The sequence below is a fragment of the Monodelphis domestica genome, chromosome 7 (genome assembly GCF_027887165.1).
Source record: "Monodelphis domestica isolate mMonDom1 chromosome 7, mMonDom1.pri, whole genome shotgun sequence".
Lineage (NCBI taxonomy): Eukaryota > Metazoa > Chordata > Mammalia > Didelphimorphia > Didelphidae > Monodelphis > Monodelphis domestica.
In genome coordinates, this window is record NC_077233.1 from 147,967,790 (window position 1) to 147,988,653 (window position 20,864).

At 38.6% G+C, this 20,864-nt stretch overlaps 1 protein-coding gene across 7 annotated transcripts in view; it reads left to right on the forward strand.

Annotated features, from left to right (window-relative positions):
• Positions 1-218: 218 nt before the first annotated feature.
• The window catches only part of NAA60 (N-alpha-acetyltransferase 60, NatF catalytic subunit), a 56,437-nt gene continuing 35,791 nt past the window's right edge, over positions 219-20,864 (forward strand). For 4 of the 7 annotated variants that reach the window (XR_001623565.2, XR_470276.3, XR_008913568.1 and 1 more), the window contains exon 1: positions 219-358. The gene's annotated coding sequence lies outside the window, so the exon portion shown is untranslated. Of the gene's footprint in view, positions 359-5,655; positions 5,734-20,864 lie in introns of all 7 variants that reach the window. The other 3 variants (XR_008913566.1, XR_008913567.1, XR_008913569.1) reach the window with 3 other exon arrangements.

Genomic DNA, 20,864 nt, shown 5'->3' on the forward strand with positions numbered 1-20,864 from the left:
GACCATCCCCCACCGCCATCGGGTTTCCAATCTTGCTCACACTTGGCCCTAACAAGAGGTCAATTTCTCTGGAGGTCTTTCCCACTTCCAAAATGGCGGCGGTGGTGACTGGGGGGCGGGATCTGGGCGGGACCGAGGCCACATCACGCGCGCCTGCTCAGTAGCCTATGGGCTTTGTCCGCTGCGCCGTCGGGCGCGGGAGGCGGAAGTGTTAATTGCTCGCCGGCTTCGTCGGCTGAAGCTCCTGCCGGTTATATAACAACGCACGCACCGGCTGTAGCTGCTTTCTCTGAGACGCTCGGACGCCCCCAGGATGCTCTAGAAGAACCCCCTTCCCGGCCACCGGCTCCTCAACTAGGTGAGATCCGCCAATATAACGCAGACGGCGGGGGAGGGGGCCCGGAATGGGGTGTTGGGGAGAGGAGGGCCGGAAGCCACTTCGGCTGGGGTGGGGGTTGGGATTGGGGATGGAGGACTGCCTGGGGGAGGCGACGAGGAGGAAGAGGGTTGGGGGAGGCTGTAGGGAAGAAGGAAAAGGGGGACTCTTGAAGAATTTGCAGGAAGTGGAAGCGGACTTCAAAGAAGGGCCGGAGGGAGGGGACATCGTCGTGGGGCGGGGGTGGCCGGGGAGTCCGAGTTGTGAAATGGGGGATGGAGGCTGGGAGCCTGGCTTAAAGGGGAGCCAGCTATCACTTGAGAGGAGTAAGGATCATCTTACCAGCAGGTCTATGATAACCTTTCACCTCTCTCACCTCATAAAGCACTTTGCACCTTTTTGCGTTTATCCCATGGGATTTCATGTTATAGTTATTTGTGTGCTAGACATGAACTCATTTAGAGAATATAATTGCCTTAATCTAAAATGGTATTTTCTCTAGTGCCTAGCTCAGGGTTCTGCATACAGTAGGAACTTAATAAACATCTGTTGAATAGAACTGATTAAATGATATGATTATTTGGTTTGGGGTCGGGCGCCGGAAGGATAAGGAGAGAAGTATGTGAAAGAATTGTAAATGGATAGAAGTAATTTGGAGAGCCTCAGAGCCACGAGATCCTATCTCTAGTTAAATCCCTGGGCTCAAAGGGCTAAAGGTGGAAAGTTTGAAGTGCAAAGCAAAGGTGATAACAAGCTAGGGAGAGTTTTTGTTTCTGTTATGAAAGTTGGGGTCTCTTTTGGAGAAAGTAAATTGTTAGAATGAATTTAGGAGGAGCCAGTTTACTACCATTGCAGTTTAATGCCAGTCCAGAATCTTGTTTTATGGTCTTTCTAATGAATAGAGACTGTACTTCTGTAATTGGGATGTTACAGGAGGATAGGATACTGTACAAGTAAATGAAAAATTTAACTTTTTTGTCTAGGTGAGATTATGTTATGAAAAGAAAGATTCCTTACTAAAACTACGGTTTTAAGAACCCAATATAGAAGCAGTAGAATTGTTTGTGAAATTTAAAACTAGATAGAACTCAAAACCCTCTAGATTAAAGTCCTGCTGTAGTCTTCTATCTGACATGGGTCTGTTTCACTAGGTAATTTGTAAGCATTGCAAAATGAAGTCTATTTTCTGGTGAGGACAAACCATGGTCAGAGGGTGTGCAAAGAACAAGAAAATGCTATCTTTTTAGCTCAGTATATATTTCTGCCTTTGGAAACGGAATTGATGTCTTTTGTTTTTTGCATAATAGTAGTTTCTCAAAATACTCACCCTTTTACACCCGGTTCAGATTGAACTTTTAACATGTAGCAAGAAAAAAATTACACAAAAGCATTCTACTAGAGTGAACAAGATTTCTCAGCATTCTACCCTACTAACTTGTCTTATGCCCTTTTCCCCTTCACTTAATGTTTCTTTATTCTCTCAGACTTTTTTTTTTAGTAAACTCAGTTTGTCTTTTCAGTAATCTTTTAAATTAATATTGTTATAGTTATTATATACATTATTTTTGCCTAAATTTGTGATTTTCTGGAAGGGCTTGACCAATTCCCAGAGTTCTAGGTCCTTCCTGGTAGAGACTGTTAAAACTATTTCTAAGGGAATAGAGAGAAGCTTGAAATTCATCAGAAGTTTTCTTTGCCAGCACTTGTAAAAAGATCTCAAGGAGAGGCATCTGGTAGAAAGCAAAGGAGGGTTGAAATTTATATCTCAAATGAAAGTATCATGGAAAAAATATGGGAGTCAATCCACTGTTCTAGGTCTAGTCCTAACAAGATATTTGCTGTTGGGTAAATATTTTATCTGTGTGAATCTCTGAGTTTCCTCCCCTGAAAAAACAAGGGGATAGAACTAGACTGTATTTGGAGAGACCCATGTTTTCAGGCACATAATTTACTTGCCTTTTAGATAACTTTTCCCCACCATAAATGGACTGTCATATTAGACTTGTTTCCTCTGCCAGGTTCTTAGGCAATATTATTTCATGAATTTTTTGTTCTTTTGGCTTATACGAGATATAAAAGAGTAGGTTCATTCATTGTAATGGTATTTAATCTGATATTTGCAGAGAAACTGGAGTGTCAGATGATACTGCAAATCGAAAATATATCTATTAAGAACGGTTCGTTTATTCAAAGTAGTAGAGACAGAAAGCCTCTCTGCTTTGATTCTTAATAGAATGTGCAAGAGAAACAAATGTGACTCCAAAAGATAGTCTGTAGAAATAGTGCAACTAATGGGACATTGTTTCTAATAGAGGCATATGAGTACTAGAAGTATTGAGTCTTTTGAGTAGCATCAATCTAAAAGGAATTTGAAAGGAAACAGTACATAAAGGAAAAATAAAAATGTTTTAATAACATTGAACTCATTTTGAAAATACAGAGCCAACAATGGTAACTGACATTTGTGTGGCACCTCATATATATTATGTTTACCCACATAGCTAGTGTTAACTGGGAAAAAAACCAGAACTCTTAAATAGTTAGAAAAACCACTCTTTAATTAAGAAAAAGGGTTGGTTCAGTGCTGTTAACATGGAATCTAGAAACCCCAACCTTGTAGCCTGTAAAATCTGATGAATCCCAAGTTTTAGGACTAGTTAATAAGCTGGAGACTCCAAAGCTTGTGCTGGTTCCCTGTTCCCATGAGAATCCACCCTGAAGGGAATCTCAGACTAGCAGTTTCAGACTGAATAATGGACCCTAAGGTAAATGACAATCCCAGTTAGGTGGGGATAAGCAAAGTGCCTCTTTTTGCTTCTAGAAACTTTTCCCATTGTACCACAGCCTCAGGATCCTCAGTTTAGGAGACTGAAATTATAGAATTCTGGAAACTATTTGCAATTCTAATTATTATGAACTGTGAAACCGATATATGCACTTCCCTTTCTGTAACCCTTCACAAAAGAATTCTTTATAATAACCCTATGAGATAACTATTGTGAACATGATATTGTTCTTTATTATAATTCAGGAAATTAAACCTCAGAGAAGCCAAGTGAAATGTCCAGGGTCACTTAGAGTTATAGTAAGTATCAGAGTTGGCAATCAAACCAGGGCTTCTGTTTCAGACAGAATCCAGGGACTTTTTCCCATCATACCAAACTAAATCTGTCTATTCTATCAAATGAGGGATATTAAACTCAATAATCCTTATAAATAAACAGGTCTGTTCCCAATAAAATAGAATTCAGAGCTGGAAGGAAATTTAATACGTCTGTTTTATCCCCCTTCATTTACAAACATACAAATTGAGGCACAGGGAAGTTAAGAGAATTGTCTGAAGTTATTACTGGTAGTAGTAACTAAGCTAAGATTTGAACTCAGACTCTGAATTCAAATCTAATACTTTTCCCACTGCGTTATTCTGCTGAAAAGTTACTCCTCTCTATTACTCTCTTCTCAGTATGTTTGTTGTACCCTGCCCTGGGATTTTGTATTAGCTGCAGTTAAAGCAAAGATATATTCCCTAAGAAAAGTAGTCCAACCTTGAAATATCTCATCAAGGGTCTCAAACAAACTGACTAGCATCATTTTTCAATAACATAATTAATATATGATGACCAAATCCAACTGATTTGAAATTTTGCAATAGCATCATTTAGCCAGTTGCCAAGATGCAAGTCAGATTCAGTTTGAGGGAGTGCTTGAGCCCCAGTAGTGTGAGCATCCGTCTGTTAAAAGTTTCCTATATGTGTACTCTTATCTCCATTGTTGTCCAGTGTTGTTTTACCAAACATCATGTTTTTATGAAGCCAATTTAAAAGTTTGCTTTTGAACCTTTATAGGCAGGTAACAAGGTTAGATGATAATCTAGTTTTAATATCCCTTCTACCTTGTCTTAATTCTGAGGCCAGGGATTTACATCTTAATTGTTTTTGCTAGATATTGGGAGAAATACACAGTGGTCTGCAAATAGAAGGTGCTTAATAAAGGGCTTACTGAGTGTTTTTTCAGAATTTGTCCTTTTTTAAAAAAAATCCAGATTAAAGATTTTTGGTCTGTGCCAACTATTACTTGACATGAATTTGGCGCAGCATTTATTTTTGATACAGCTCCTATGCAGAAGATAGTAAATAGCGGTTCATGGTGGCATCTTTGGCTATGAAAAATAAAAGCTGCTTAGCAACAGTATGTTTATGACTAGATGTGAAAAATTCTCAAATGTGTAATGAGAACTTATGGCAAAATATATTCATGCTTAAATTAGAATTTGACTAAACTACAAAGGATTAATCTGTTCTTGTTGAGTATCTAATTGATCTGCATTAATGATATTAACTTTACTGCATCTTTATATATCTCAGGATAAATCTGTGCATGTAATAGTCAAAACAATTTATGTGACATTTCCCACAAAATTTCTCATATAATTTGGTGATCTCTGATATCTGTTTTCAGTCCGTTGTTCTTTCTGTGCTATCTGTGTGCAAAAGGAAATATGCAATCAATAATTATGTTTGTATTATGAAAATTTTGTCTTGGATTCTTGAGCTGTAATAGAGCAAGTTGTTGGGCTTTTAGGAGACAGAATCTTGAGCATTTGGAAGGAGGAAAACCACATTTTTGGAAAACAAAAGGAAGCTCCAAATAGTGGCCTGAGATTTGGAGTGGGAGGCTACAAAGAATATATAAAGGATGGTAAATAATAAGTTTCTTAGACTTTATTAGAGTATATGAGTAAGGAGTGTGGTATGCCACTAAAGGGCAGGTAAAGTAATGGCAGGGATTAGTGGGGAGCCATTGAAGGTTTTTAGCATGTTAGAGCTGAAGCTGATCTTAAATGTCATCTAATCCAGTCCTCTCATGTTCCAGGTAAAAAGACTAGAAACCCAGAGAAATCATTTGCTCATCATCACATAGCTAGGAAGTACAAGACTGGTATAGAGCAGGTTTTGTGACCCAAAGTTCAGTATTCTTTTCACTAAGACACTCTTCCAGTGACACGCAATTCTTGTGAAATGTGGTGTTGATGTGAAATCTAGAAACCCCCAAACTTGTAGCCTAGTAAGATCTGACTAACCCCCAGTTTAATCAGCTTGAAAGATGGAGACCCCAAAGCTTGTCCCTGTTCCTGGGAGAATCCACCCTCAAGGGAGTCTAGTAGATTGCTAGTAGACTAGCAGTTTCAGACTGAACTATAGTCCTTAAGATATTTAATGGATTTAGCTAGGTAGAGTTAACAGATTTTAATCAAATTCTAAAATATCCTTTTGTCCCAGTAGTTTCTTCCATTGTATCAGAGACCCTTTCCCAAGAAGATACACACCTGGGCAGGGACCATCCTTTTAGGATCCATTGTAAGTAGCCCTTTCTCTTACACCCTAGCCTCTAGCTGTAATGCCTTTCCCAAGCTTGATTGTATCCTGTCTGTGTAGTTTGAACCCTCCCATTTCCTTGTAGCTATAGTAATGTGAATCTCAATCATCTTTCCCTGTCCCTGTATCTCCCAAATAGTATATAGGTCCCCCAAATTATTTTGTGTCTTGGAGCTGTCATCTAGTAGGGTGGCATTCCCGGGAGTACTGTGCTGAACTCCTATCCATGATTAAAGAGTGGTTTTCTTGACTAATAGTTCTGTATTTTTTCCAGTTTAACAGTGGTATATTAATCATCGTGGTAGTAGTACATTTACAAGGATTATATACGTGGCAATTTGATTCAGAGATAGGAGAAACTGGAACAAGAAAACCACTTAAGAGGCTCTTACTAATATAGTTTAGCTAAAAAATGAGGGCCTGAACTCGTGCTTAACACAGTGCCTAACACAGTGCCAGACACGTAAGCATAAGAGAAAAATGCAAGAGATGTTTCAGATGTAGAATACAATTGTTTGGGAGTGGATGTTAAAAACAGTTATAACCCTAAGAGTTTTCTTTTCTAGAAAAATGGATAAGTTAAGGGAAAGGGGGGAGGCAGAGAGAGAGAGACAAGAGACAGACAGAGGAGCAGATATGGGAGGGGAGAGATGGTATCAAGAAAAAAAGGAATTACTAGTGCAAACATCAACAACGTGGAAATGGGTTCAAGGACACAAGTGGAATTGCGCCTCAACTACAGGAAGGGGAGGGGAGGGAGGGAAAGAATATGATTCTTGCAACCAAGGAATAATGTTCTAAATTGACTAAATAAAATTTAAAAAAGAAAGAAAAAAGGGATTAAAAAAAGAGGAAGGGACAGGTTCATACTTCTAAGAGTTCAGAATAAAAACCATTGAAACCTTGGAAAGGATACTTTTAGTAGTACATGCCAAGTCAGGGCACTGACTGGAAAAACATCTAACCACGCTACTCATTTTGCAGTTGAGGGTACTGGGGAACGTGACCTGCCCAAAGTTAGTAATTTGCAAAACAGATTTAAATGCAGGTTTTCTGACTTCCAATTCAGCATTCTTTCTGGCACACTTAAGATTTCTATTAAAAAAAAATTAATCTCTTTCACTTATTCTGTTCTATATGTATAGTTCTAGTCACTAAAAATCAAATATCATCCCTTTGCTTTGTATTCTATAGCTTAGGTTGTTTGGGAAAGCATTGAGATGGAGAACATGAATTATCATGACCACACTTGTCAGAAATACAATTTTCACCTTGTAAAAGGTTTAGCATGTACCCTGTTGTCCTGAAAAGAATTCGTTTCACTGAGAATCTAAATAGCACACAATCACTATTTCATGCCAGTGACATTTAACTTTAATTGGTCAGTGGCTACTTTCTTTAAATTACCTTGTTAGTCCAAATAGAATCCATACTTAGTCTATTTTGTAGCCTATAATCTAATTTGCTTTTCAGTGGCTTTTGAGAGCTTGTTTTAGGGAGATAGCCTTTATTTAGTGGTGGCCTATATATACTCTGATTGGTATGATAATTTCAGTTTTTAGAAAAATCCTTCTCTTCTGTCTTAGAATCAATACAGAGTGGTATGGACTAGGCAGTTAGGGTTAGATAACTTGCCCAGAGTCCCACAGCCTCTAAGGTCAAATTTGAACTCAGGACGAAGTTTGAACCAAGACCAGGCTCTTTTATCCACTGAGCCACCTAAGCTGCTCAATGGTAATTTCATTTTGAGAAAGAAACTTAATAGCTTAACCTAGCAAATCACTTATGACAAGTAAAATGCTGTGTTAATTTGTCAGGAATATAAAGATGGAAAACAACAGTGTTGTGTTTATACATTTACATTTCTTTTCTAATGTGATCAGAATATTTATAGCCAAATGTATGTTTGATTGAAGGGTGCATTTGGGCCAGGTCTTAGGACCTCAGTTTTCTCATTTCATAAAATGAAAGGTTTGAACTAGATACTATCTCTAAAGTTTCCTCTTTAAATATGAAATCTAAAAATTTTATGTCTAAAGTTTATTTGCATTCTGCCCCTAAACGTTACTTTTTAATAGTTAAGCAAAGAACCACTGAATGTGTCACAAGACTCACCTTTTGGGGAATTTAGCTTTTGAATATGGAGCGCGTGTTTAGCTTTTGATCATATAGTATCATGTTCAATTAGATAACAGTGGACATTAATTTAGGGGTGCTGTTTGTTTCCTGGGGAAAATCTTTAAGCATAGTCTACCCCAAATTGCCTTGACCATTATTGTTCTGTACTTTTAACTGTTGTTTAGTCAAGTCTGACTTTTTGTGACCCACTAGTACTGCCCAGGGGGATTTTCTTTGTCAAGAAGCAGTTTGCTATTTTCTTCTGGCAAACAGCAGTTAAGTGACTTATCAAGGTCACTCAGCTAAGTCTGAGACTTAATTCAAATTCAGGACTTCTTGACTCTAGGCCTGGATCTCTGGACTGAGCCAACTAACTGCCACCATATCTTTAATACATTATAACTAACCCATGTTGATGGTCAGGTGATCCTTGCAGCCTCTCTGGCTCTCTTCAGGCCAACCCTGGTACTTTGTTTCCTTTTCAGGTTTTCAGGTCTCTGAAGGGATTCATTTAAAAGTTTCATGGTACTCCCAGAAATGTATCTACCACTTTTAACACTGTTTTGAGCTGTCCTCCTGTAACATTGTTTTTGCCAACTTTGTGTTTTGGTGAAACCAGCTGGTGGAAACATTGGAGCGCAGTGCCTGTGAAAGCCCCTGTGTGGGTCTGAAAGTAGAATAATAGATGGTCCTTTTATGATACATATTTATACTTAAGGTCTCTAATGTGATTTCTTCCCTGAAGTTCTGAGAGGACAGTAGGGCAGATACTGGGGACCAACAAAATAAAGTGATATGACCAGGATCACAAAGCTGTGATTTGAACCCAGATCCTCTAGCTCTAAGCCTAGCAGCTATTCCTGCCATAACACATCTCCTCATGACTTGCTTTGAAAGTAATAAAGACAAACAGGTATATTTTGAAATGTAATACTGATATTAGGCCATTTTTGAGGGGAAGTTTGGCCTATACTTGGTCCAATGTGGTCATTCTGCTTATAATTTGAGAAATAACATCTAGTCTATGAAGAATTTTAAAAAGACATTTGTACAGGGGCAGCTGGGTGGCTCATTAGATAGAGAGCCAAGCCTGGAGATAGAAGGGTTCAAATATGGCCTCAGAAACTTTCTAGCTCTATGGGCTAGTCACTTATCTATCCCACAGTTTCCTAGCTCTTACTGTTCTTACTGTTCTTCTACCTTGGAACCTTATACTTAGTATTGATTCTAAGGTAGAATGTAAGGGTTTAAGGGGGGTGGGCATTTGTACAAATACATACTCCTGGACTGATTGTTGTTATTATTTTTAAAATCCTTAACCTTTGGTCTCAGAATCAATACTTTGTATTTGTATTGTTCCAAGGCAGAAGGGGGAATGGGGTAAGGGCTAGGCAATGGGGTCAAGTGACTTGCCCAGGGTCACACAGCTAGGAAGTGTCTGGGGTCAGATTTGAACCCAGGACCTCCCATCTCTAGGCCTGGCTCTCAATCTATTGAGCCATCTAGCTGCCCTCTTGTTATTTTTTTAAAAGAACACTTTTGATCTTAATGTTTACCTAAAGATAAGTGTAATTTGTAGTACATATTCCTACTAAATATTTATGTAGCTCTTAGGGAGCATATACTATAACCAAAAGTTACCTTAGATAAACACAGATGAACATGGCCAAGTAAGTTTGAGGAGGAAGAAAGAGGAAGACCCTACTCTGCTATTTCTTTGACTCTTAAGTGTATGCCGGGGTTGGGGGTGGGAGTTAGAAAGGATTTTCAGAAGCATGAGTCTACTGTTGCCAGACTTCTTCCGTTCAAATCAGCAACTAGCTGTAGGTTTAATTTCACTCTATATAATGGCCAGGCTCACAACCAGTAGCAGTAGGATGCCTAAAATTATTTAAACAATTGGTCCAAGATGGAAGAGGTCTTAGATAATTTTTAGATGACATTATAATTCCTGCAAACTTTTTCCATAAGGGAAAGTATTATCATTTCCATTTTATGGATATGAAGATTCCAACTCCAAATCTCCATGGTTTGTTTTCTTCATTATTAACCTTGCAGAAAACTACTTGTCCTGGAACCAAGAATATGGGTGACATTTTTATTTTTCTACTTTTAGGCATTTAATGGAGGGAGGAGAATTTATGGTCTGTGCTTTAAAAACATTTTTTTTTAAATAAGAGAACTTTGAACCACTCATTCTTGATTAAGATCCTTTTTGAAAGTCTTGTATTGTGGGATCTGCGGTGGTAGAACATTCCTTCAGAGACCCCTTACCTAACTGCCAAGTGTTACATATTCTTTACTATAAGGGTATTATTATGTCAGAAATTTGTGTATGTGGCCCACTTAAATCAATTTGCCAATTTTCTGTGGGTCTTTGCATTATTTTGACTTGATCCAAAGAACTCTCACCCTTGCTTTTTTCTTCCTACCCCTCACTTGCTGCAGCCCAGAGAGGGAAGCCAGGCCAACCCAGTGCTCCAGTTCTCTTCAGGAAGGTGCTATCTCATTGAGATGGTGTATGAGTAACTTCTTCCCTGAGAATTAAGAGGATATTAATGGCTGATTGCTTTCATGGTATATGTTTTGAGGGCTATTGAGACACATCCCCATTCTCCACCTAGAAGTATCTGAGGTACTGGATGGTACAGGAGAACTTGCTTTTAACTTTACTCCTTTCTTTGAGGTAGCATGGTATAGTAGAAAAAGTTCTGGGAATGGCTTATAATCTGGATTCTTGTCTTGTCACTTGCTATCTGGGTCAGTGGGAAGCACTGTGGAATCAGCCCAAGAGTAAGACTTGGGGTGGGGTATGGTCAAGGACAGAATGGAGAAATGATCCGTTCATTTTACAATGAAGGAAACTAAGGTCTAATTCATATTTGACCCTGGCACAAACTCTATTCTGACTTAAAACTGGACTGCTTGTGGCATGCCCTTTGAGCATTTACCCAAGCTTTCCTACTTCTGGGAGTTCTCTTATGCTTTTTCTTATGCCTGATAGTCCTTCCTTTCTTTTTGTTGAATTCCTACTTATCCTTTGTAGGTGTATTCATGCCATTTTCCCACCCTTGAAGTCTTCCCTGATCTAATGCATCTATCAGGTGTTTTGTGTTATCATTATTTGTGTAAATAAATTTCCTGAGGCTGTGACTTAATTTCTTATTTAAACTCTTCTTTAAATTTTATTATTTTTTAATTACATGTAGAAACAATTTTTGACAGTTATTTTCTGACATTTTAAAATTCAGATTCTCTCCCTTACTCCTATTACATAAAGACAGGAAATATATGATACAGGTTATAGCAGTGCTTTCATGGAATACATATTTCTGTATTCCCCATGTCGTGACCAAAGACATATTACACATACAATAAAAAATGCATAAAGTGAAAGATCGTGTGCTTTGATATTCAATTCCAATAGTTCCTTCTTTGACTGTGGATAGCATTTTTTATCATGAGTACTTTAGTGTTATCTTGAGACCTTGTTTTGCAGATAATAGTTTAGTCCTTTGCAGTTGATCATTGTACAATATTTGTTACTGTATATGCTATTTTCCTGCTCACTTTCCTTTGTATCAGTTCATATAAGTCTTTCCAAATTTTCTGAACTCATCCTGTTCATTATTTCTTATAGTGCAATAATATTCCATTACAAAACATTTAGTGTTCTTTATAAAATGGATGTTATTTAAATGTTTGAACTGAATGACTGGGAGGATTTTAGTAGGTGTTAAAGGCAGTGAGGATTTCAGGCAAATGTGAGCAAGAGCAGGAAAGCGTGACGGTGTTAAGGAAATTTGTCCAAATCTTAAGTTTGTGTAGGGGTGCTTTTGTCAGCCACCTTCATGGCCATTGAAATGAATTGTTCTCATCTGCTCATTCTGCTGAGGCCTGGGTCTGGGTTTTCATCATCCTTAAGTAGATATCCCTTCTAACTGACTGATGGGTTTGAGACCTGTCATTTACTTGGTTTAGTCTATTTGCCAAGGTGGTGTTACCGGTGTGTGCCAGCTGCTCATGCTTCAGCTTCTTGGAGCCACAGGTGAGAATTGGGTAAAAAGTGGACACGAGAGGTAGATGAGCAGCCCTGAAAAGGGCTCAGCAAGCCTCCACACCAGATGTGCTAGTCTTCTCTGAGCTTTGGGTAGAGTTCAGAAAGAGAGTGAGTTAAAAAATAGGTTGGGGCTTGTCCTTAGCCATGCCTGATATATTCAAGAGTTCTATTAAAGACATTAAGTCAACAAGTCAAGGTAACAAGTATTTATTAAGCATTTACTTTTGTGCCAAGGCCTGTGCTAAGTGCTAGGAAAAAAATAGAAGCAAAAAGAAAGTTAGTCTCTGCCCTCCAAGAGCTTATATTTTAAGGAGGGAAGACATTATATAAAAGAGAACTGAAAAGGGAAGGAAAGAAGATATTTGTGAGGGATATGGAGATCTGGAGAGTTAAGAGCAGAGCTGGGAGAAGTAAAGAAGTGAGCCTGGCTCACCTGGGGACTTCCTCAAGTCACCTTTCTCCTTCCCTGTATGTTGACACCTATTCAGCATATAGCTATCTTAGGACTGAATATTTCTAGTCCTTCAAAATAGTTTCTCATGAAAATCTCCGGAGCCTTACCCCCCAAACTAGCTCTCTCTCCCATTCCTGGGTACATCTCATAGAATATACTGACATATTGCCTTCTGAAAGACATAGTGCCTGTTTATTTCTCTTCCCCTTGTAATGGAATCTTTTCCAGACTTCTGAACCTTGAAACTGATCATTTATCTAAACCCTTAGGTTAGAGCTGATTTTTAAAAATCCCAGCTCCCTTCTAAGACCCATCTTTGCTCAGTGGGATTTTGAGCTCGATTTTCTGAATTGTCTGCTAGTGGGATATTAGAATCATAAATGGCTAAATCCTGACTATTTTGTGGAGATCATAAAGATAAGGACAAGTGAGCCAAGAGAGCTTAACTTGCCTAAAGCCCTACGCTGGGTATATTAACAGAGCTGGAATTAGAACCCTGCTCTTCCTATTCCTAATTCAGTACTCTGTGTACTAGACCCTCTGGCTCTCTTTCCTCACATCTCATTCTGTCAATCTTTCCCATACTCTTAATTTTCAGTAAGTAATAACTAGTCATCAGAAGTTCATGAGCATTTTTTTTTACCAAGTTTGGAATTGTTAACAGACTGGGCACTTCAAACCTACTGCTTTTTTTGTCATCTTGACTAGCCCTTGGTAAAATGTAGCATTTTTCTATTTTTAAATGTTCAAAGACAGGTGTCTAAATAAAGAATTGGTCTCTGAAAATGTAATCTTTTAATAGGGATAAGAAAGATGATCCACAAATAACTTTTTATTTTTTTAAGCCCATGGCTTTTCTTGCATATTGAACTTGGAACAGTTACTATTCCTTTAGGTCAAGAGAGCTTGTCCCGAAGGATGCAGTAAATGTTTTTATTTAGAAAGGCTAGAAAATAGGACATGCTGACCTATTACCAAGTGATAGTGAACATTACCACTGCAACTCTTTAAGACTTTATTTACATAGAATGTGCTCTCCTGAAACAATCTGCTTGGAGCCTGCTTACCCATTTTGTGAATATTCTAAGATGCTGATTATCTTTTTTGACTGCTGCCTGACATTAGACTGTTTGCCTATTTGCTTTTATCTTCGCCCAAGAATAGATGCAGGGTCATAGCATGCACTGTTTTTTTTTAAGTTTTGGAAATTTTTATTTAATTAATTTAGAATATTTTTTCCATGGGGGGGGGCAGCTGGGTAGCTCAGTGGATTGAGAGCCAGGCCTAGAGATGGGAGGTCCTAGGTTCAAATATGACCTTAGACACTTCCCAGCTGTGTGACCCTGGGCAAGTCACTTAACCCTCATTGCCTAGCCCTTGCCACTCTTCTGCCTTGGAGCCAAAACACAGTATTGACTTCAAGATGGAAGGTGAGGGTTTAAAAAAAAAAGAATATTTTTCCATGGTTACAAGATTCTTGTTCTTTCCCTCCCCTACCCTCACCTCCCTCCCATAGCTGATGCACAATTCCCCTGGGTTTTACATGTGTCATTGATCAAGACCTATTTCCATATTATTGATATTTATACTAACGTGATCATTTAGAGCCTATATCCCCCAATCCTATCTCCATCAATCCATGTGATCAAGGAGTTGTTTTTCTTCTGTGTTTCTATTCCCACAATTCTTCCTCTGGATGTGGATAGTGCTCTTTTTCATAAGTCCCTCAGAATTGTCCTGGATCATTGCATTACTGCTAGTAGACAAGTTCATTGCATTTGATTGTACCACAGTGTATCAGTCTCTGTGTACAATGTTCTGGTTCTGCTCCTTTTACTCTGCATCACTTCCTGGAGGTTGTTCCAGTCTCCATGGAATTCCTCCAGTTTATTATTCCTTTGAGCACAATAGTATTCCATCACCAACATGTACCATAATTTGTTCAGCCATTCCCCAATTGAAGGGCATCCCATCATTTTCCAATTTTTTGCCATCACAGCACAGCTATGAATATTTTGGTACAAGTCTTTTTCCTTATGATCTTTTTGGGGTACAAGCCCAGCAACATAGCATGCACTGTTAATTCTGTGAAGGTCATCAATGTCCTTCCAGGTACCTAGGTTCTCAGGCTCCAAGGCATCCTCAGCCATTCACTCTTCCTCACTCCACATTTCCTCAGTTTGACCATATCTTATCATTTTGCTTTCACATTATCTCATTCATCTTCTCTCTATTCACAATTGTCACCCTAGTTCAAGCTCTTATCACCTCTTACCTGAATTATAGCAGTGATGTAATTGGTCTCCATGCTTTGAGATTCTTGCTTTAGTCCTTCTACCCAACAGCTGAAGTGATTTCCCTAACATGCTTTTCCAACATGTCACTAACAATGCTCCTCCCTTTTGCCATGTCATTAGGATCAAATATAAACTTTAACCTGACCCTAGCCAACTTTTCCAGCCTTATACTATATTACATGTTTTTAGACTGACCTCCTGGCTGTTCTTTATATGGAGTGCTTCTCCATTCCTTTGCATTGGGCTCCTCTCATATGTGGTTTGCAGTTCTTCCTCAAGTCTTCCTTTTAGAATTGTCTTTGTATTTCCATTTCCTAACACAGTGCTTGGCATATAGAAAAGCACTTCTAACAGAGAGTTATGAGGAAGCCTAGGAGTCATCTGAACAGAATTCTACCCAGATTATAAATCTGCAGACTATATCTGTAGATTTGGGTTGAATGCTAAACATCAATGACTAGCCCAGGCACTCTGTAGTAGTAGGATGTGTTCTTTTCTTTCTTTCATTTTTTTTAACCCTTACCTTTTATCTAAGAATCAATACTAGGTATTGATTCTAAGGCAGAAATAAGGGCTAGGCAATGGGGGTTGAGTGACTTGTCCAGGGTTACCCAACTGGGAAGTATGAGGCCAGATTTGAACCTGGGATCTTCCCTCTCTTGGCCTGACTCTCAATCCACCTAGCTGCCCCTGAAAATGTGCTTTTAAATAGTAATAGCTTTAAGGTTTGCAAATTGACTTTTTATGTTATCTCATTTGATCATTATGACACCTCTGTGAAGTAGGTGCTATTATATTAAAGCAATTTGAAAGAGTGAAAACAAGTTTAGGGAGATTGATAACTTTGTCTAGGGTCATGCAGAGTGAGTCAGGAAGCCTTAGGTTAGGTAAGCATGAATATACATTCTGGTATCAGAGAAGTTATTGTAGGGAAGATATATATGGAAAGCATACATATCCAGGAATGAGAAAGAGGGATGGTCTTTGGGCTTAAATTCAAACAGCATTCATGACTGAGACAACTTTGAAAGACTAGAGATGCTTAATCCTAAATTAGATGCCTTGAAGACCTTTTCTGCTTGGCTCCAAAAGGCAGAATGAGAACTAAGTTCTGTAATGAATATAGAATTATAACTGATATTGAGGTGGATATTGAATGACTCCTTTTCAGGAATGAAGCCAAAGGGCTGTATCCATTGACACCCCCCCCCCCCCCCCAAGCCCTTGCAACTCTCAAATTCTATGATTACTTCACAACCTGAAAAAGTGTAACTATTAGTAGTAGGAAAAGATAATCTATTAGGATTTACTCTGAGCTAGATAGAAGTATTCCTTGAGCCCCATAACTACTCCTAGTCAAAGAAAATTTGTTTTTAACAAGATCGTTCAACATGGGAAGAGAGGGCCCCAGTCAGATGACATTTATATTAAACCTTAGGTATAACCATCCCTCTAGAGAAATTACATTATTTTTTTTAACTGGCATTCTTGTTTACAAATCAGTCTCCCAGGAACTGGCTGACCAGTTGGCAAGACTTGATCATTCTTGTTGTAATGAATAAAAAATTGTTTCTTTAACCTTTAATATTCATTAAGCCCCTATTTTGTGGATAACATGTACATACATAAGAGGAGTATAACATAACACTCAAGTCTGATTAGGAAAATACTTATTTTTAGTTTGGGTTCATGGTGGGGAGAGTCAAGGAAGACTTTCTGAAAGATGACATTTAAACTGGCTTGTACTAATTTATTAAAGTTTGAGAAGGTTGTTAAGAGTTGGAGGTAATGGGCCTGAGAGGAAAAGAGCAATTCTAGGTGTAGGGAATAGCATGAAAAAGTCTTGGTGGCAGCAAGAAAGTTCAGGACACTGTTAAAGAGAAGAGCAACTAAGCCAACAGAACTGAGTGAGCAGACCCTGTTACAGAGTGGGGCCATCCCACTTCTTATTGCAGAGTGTGCAGTTGAACCATATCAAGACCAGAGATTTGAAATGTGCCCCTTTCTCCTGCTAGGCACAAATCTCTGGGTTTCAGTTTCAACTAAGTTGATGACTAAAGAAATATATCACCAGTGAAGGATAAAGTTCCTGGAGTTAATGTGAACAGCCTGCTGAGAGAGCTAGGCCTGGAGAATAGTGCACTGGGCTGTGGTTAGAATTGGAAAGTACTGGAACATTATGAATTTAAGAAGGCCTCTAGCTCAGCACATCTTTGACCTTCTTGTGTTACTTTTTCAAGATAAAAAATAAGCTCAGGTTTTGATCTCTTTTTCCTTCTTTCCCAATTTCTTTCCTTGGATATTTTCCTCTTGAGTTGTTCTTTCAGAAAACTAGACTACATCTTACCTCCTTTCCCCTCCCCTCAAGTAATTCCATTTTTTATTTAAGTATGTCAGGGTAGTATGATACATAATGGAGCAAAGGATTTGAAGTCAAAAGATCTGCCTAGGTTGAGCCAATGTCTGGAGCAAAATACTTAGTGTGTTAGATTAGATATCTTACTCTATCCTCTTTCACATTTCCTTTACTTTCACTCTCTCTCCTTTTGTAAATAACTACCATAAAAAGTCATTCTGACTAGAGTAATTAATTTTGGCGGCTACATTTCTCATGTAGTTTAGTCCAAACTTTAATTTTTAACCCTTACAATGGAAGTGGTAATTTGGGCCCAGAATATGGAGGGCTTTGAATGCCAAGATAAGGCATTTATTTATACTTTATAGAAATAGGAACTGACTGCAAGTTTTTTTCCTAAAAAAGTAATGTCATCAGAATAGAAACAGAAAACGCTTGCAGCTTGGGGTGGGGAAATGGATGGATAGAGAGAAAATGAAAGGCAAGGAGACTAGAGACAAGGCCCTATTCATAGTCTGGGCAAGAATAGATGAGAGCCCAAATGAAAGAAGGTGACTGCAATGAAAGGAGGAGAGATTCAAGGGAAATTATGAGAGGTATAATTATAAAAATAACTAACATTTATGTAGTACTTTAAGATATGCATTTGATTCTTCACATGACTTGAAGTCATACAGGATTTTTTATGATCCCTGCTTTAAAGACTAGGAAACTGAGGGCTGTCAGTGTTTAAGGATTTGCCCATGGGTCAGATGATAGGTTGGCAATCAGACCATAAACAAAACATTTATTTAGCAACTACTATGTGCCATGCCCTGTGTTAAACTCTGGGGATACAAATATGGAAAGAAAAAGTCTCTGCCCTTAAGGAAATGAAAATTTAATGGGGGAAGACAACACAAAAAAAGAGAGAAAGTATCTGGTAGGAGGGCATGATGCAGATGGGTGAGAAGTGAAGAGATGGCAGGCCTGGATGTGCTCTCACCATAAACTAAGGTCTGGGAGTTCTTTGCCCTGCCCTTCAGAGAGGCAGAGGGTACTGATGAAATATGAATACCTAAGCTGGTGAGTTCTTGCAGGATGATAAGGTTCCTGTGGGTATGTTAGAATTCCAAGGAGAACAGCTAGGTGGGTAAAGAAGGGTTAGAAGATCCTAAGTCTCTCCAGCCTTTCCTTTCTCTTCCTGGTATGGGTTATGCAACCTTTTGGAATAAATAGGATTAGATAACAGATATGTGGTGAAAGATAAGATTCTGAGGTTATGAGCCTAGCAGTTATGCAATCAGATCTTATTCTGCTTTATGAAGCATAGATTGGGCTGGGAGAGGGGCAGGAGGTGATCCTGGAAGCAAGGAGATGTTAGGAGGTTATAGCTTGAGTTAATAATATTATAGGACAGGACCTACCTCCTTTGGTTATAGTTATACTCACATGTTGGTCTTGAGGAGGAGGCCAGCACCTTAGCTAAATTTTATAACAAGATGAATGTTTTAATCATATAATGGGAGGAGGACTGGATTTGGAATTATAGTACCAGAGTATAGACCTTCCTACTTCACAGGGGGTATTAAATAATCAAGTGAGAGGGAATGCTTGGTAAGCACTAGAACCACGGCACTGGAGGGAGATTTGAGTCTATAATATCAAATGAGATCAAAGAAAAAATAATTGTAAAGCACCTAACACAATAGCTGGCATATAGTGTTATAGAAATGTTAGCAGTTATTATTATTATTATGCTCAAGGAAGTCTTGCCCTTTCTTCTGAAGGCAGCCCAAGTTGTTGTCAAAAAGCTTTCCCTTCTATTGAGGCTAAATTTGCCCCTTTTTCCTATTACATTTTCATATGATGTGACAGTAAACTTTTTCATCCTTATTGTCCTCCCTTGGACACTGTCTAACTTGTCAATATCCCTCTAAAATGTGTGGTCCACAACTAACTATGGTATTCCAGATGTACTGTGGACAATGGAATTATTGCCTTCTGGCCAGTGGAGTGGTGTGCCCCAGGAATAGATCCTGCATTGTTCTGTTTCACTACTATCAGTATTTTGGACAAAAGCATAAGTGGCATATTTAGGAGAGGTAGCTAGCATGGCAGATGACAGAGTCAGGATTGAAACCATTCTCAACATGTTAAAATGGTGAGCTGACTACAATAAAATTAAATTTAATAGGGATACAATAAAATTTAAAAGTCTGCTATTTTGGGTTCAAAAGATCAACTGCCCAAATAGAAGATTTGATGTGTGGCTAGATGGTGAGGGAAATTTGAGGATTTTTAGTAGATTAAAAGACCAGTATGAATCAACAGTGGCTGTGGCAGCCAAAGAAACCCTGCTTTAAGAGAAGCATAGTGTACAGGATTAGGGACTTAAGCCAGCTGGGGTCCAGTTTTGTTTGTTTGTTTTTAACTGACCTAGTAGACCACTTGTGAGCTTTGAGAACCAAAACAAGGCCAAAGGATTTATGGTGAGGCTCACTGGTGGCTGAATGGTACTAAAGAATAACTGTTGGCTTCTATAAATCAGGCTTGCAGAAACAGCTTTCTGAAAACTTAGCCTTAATTAACTTTAGAATCTTTTTGTGGCCTTTTAGACTGTGATAACTCCAAGTCATAATAACATGAGCAGCTTCTAGAGGGAATTCATTTGAATGATGGCAGTTACTTTTCATCTTCATAAAACTTTGTAAATTACCAAATCAATTATTGAAAGGCCTGTGGTCTTTAAACATAGCAATTATGGGAACCTGAAAGGGTTTTAGGCTTTACACTAAATGTATCTGAGCTAATGGAATATCTTGATTAGAGGCAGTGAAATTAATAGAGGGAAAAGATGAAACCTTATGATGTTGGCATATGAGGGTGGGCCAGCTGTTAAGGATGAGGGATTTATTGGTCATCTTTTGAATGATGATGATGATGATGATGATGATGTAAAGTGAGAGAAAAGAAAAGTCACAAAAAGGGTTTTCCAGGATGGTAGTGGAGATAGAGTCCCAGCATCAATGTAGTACTTTGATTTGCAAAGCATTTCACATGTTTTATCTTTGAGTGCAGGTGGTATTATTGTCATTTTATGGATAAGGAAATGGAGACTCAGCAACTGAGTAGTCTTTCATCTGTCCAAGGTCACATAACTTGAAAGTAGCAGAACCTGAATTCAAACCTCAGTCTTTCACACATATTCCCTCCCCAGATCTAGATAGTTTCCCACCTCCAGCAAGTGAAGGAGAAGCCTTGATTTACCCCCTGGGGTTAAGTACAGAGCTGAAAGAGTCAAACACAGTTGCCCATTTTAGTTCCCAAATGTTTCCTATTATGAAGCTTGTTAGATACTTTGCTATCCATTCAGCAAACATTGAAGAAAAGTTCATGGAATGAAAATATTTTACTCACGTTGGGCTCCACGACTCTTTCCTTTGTGCCTTTGCAGCTTAACTCTGTTTTTTAAACCCTTACCTTCTGTCTTAGGATCAACACTGTGTATTGGTTCCAAGGCAGAAGAGTGTTAAAGACTAGGCAATGGAAGTATCTGAGGCCACATTTGAATTCAGGACCTTCTGTCTCTAAGCCTGGCTCTCAATCCATTGAGCCTCCTAACTGCTCCTCATCTTAGCACTTTGTAGGGAAATGGAAGAATTGGTGGGGTTGGATTGATGGCATTATGAAACAGTGGGTCATTTCTCCCTTGCTACTTATTCTAGTTTTATTTTGTTCACATATTCAGTATTGTAGTGACATTGGCCTTTTGCTGTTCCCCACACAAAACATTCAGTCTCTCCTCGTCTGTATTTCCTATCTTCTGCAAAACTTTCCAGTCCCCCT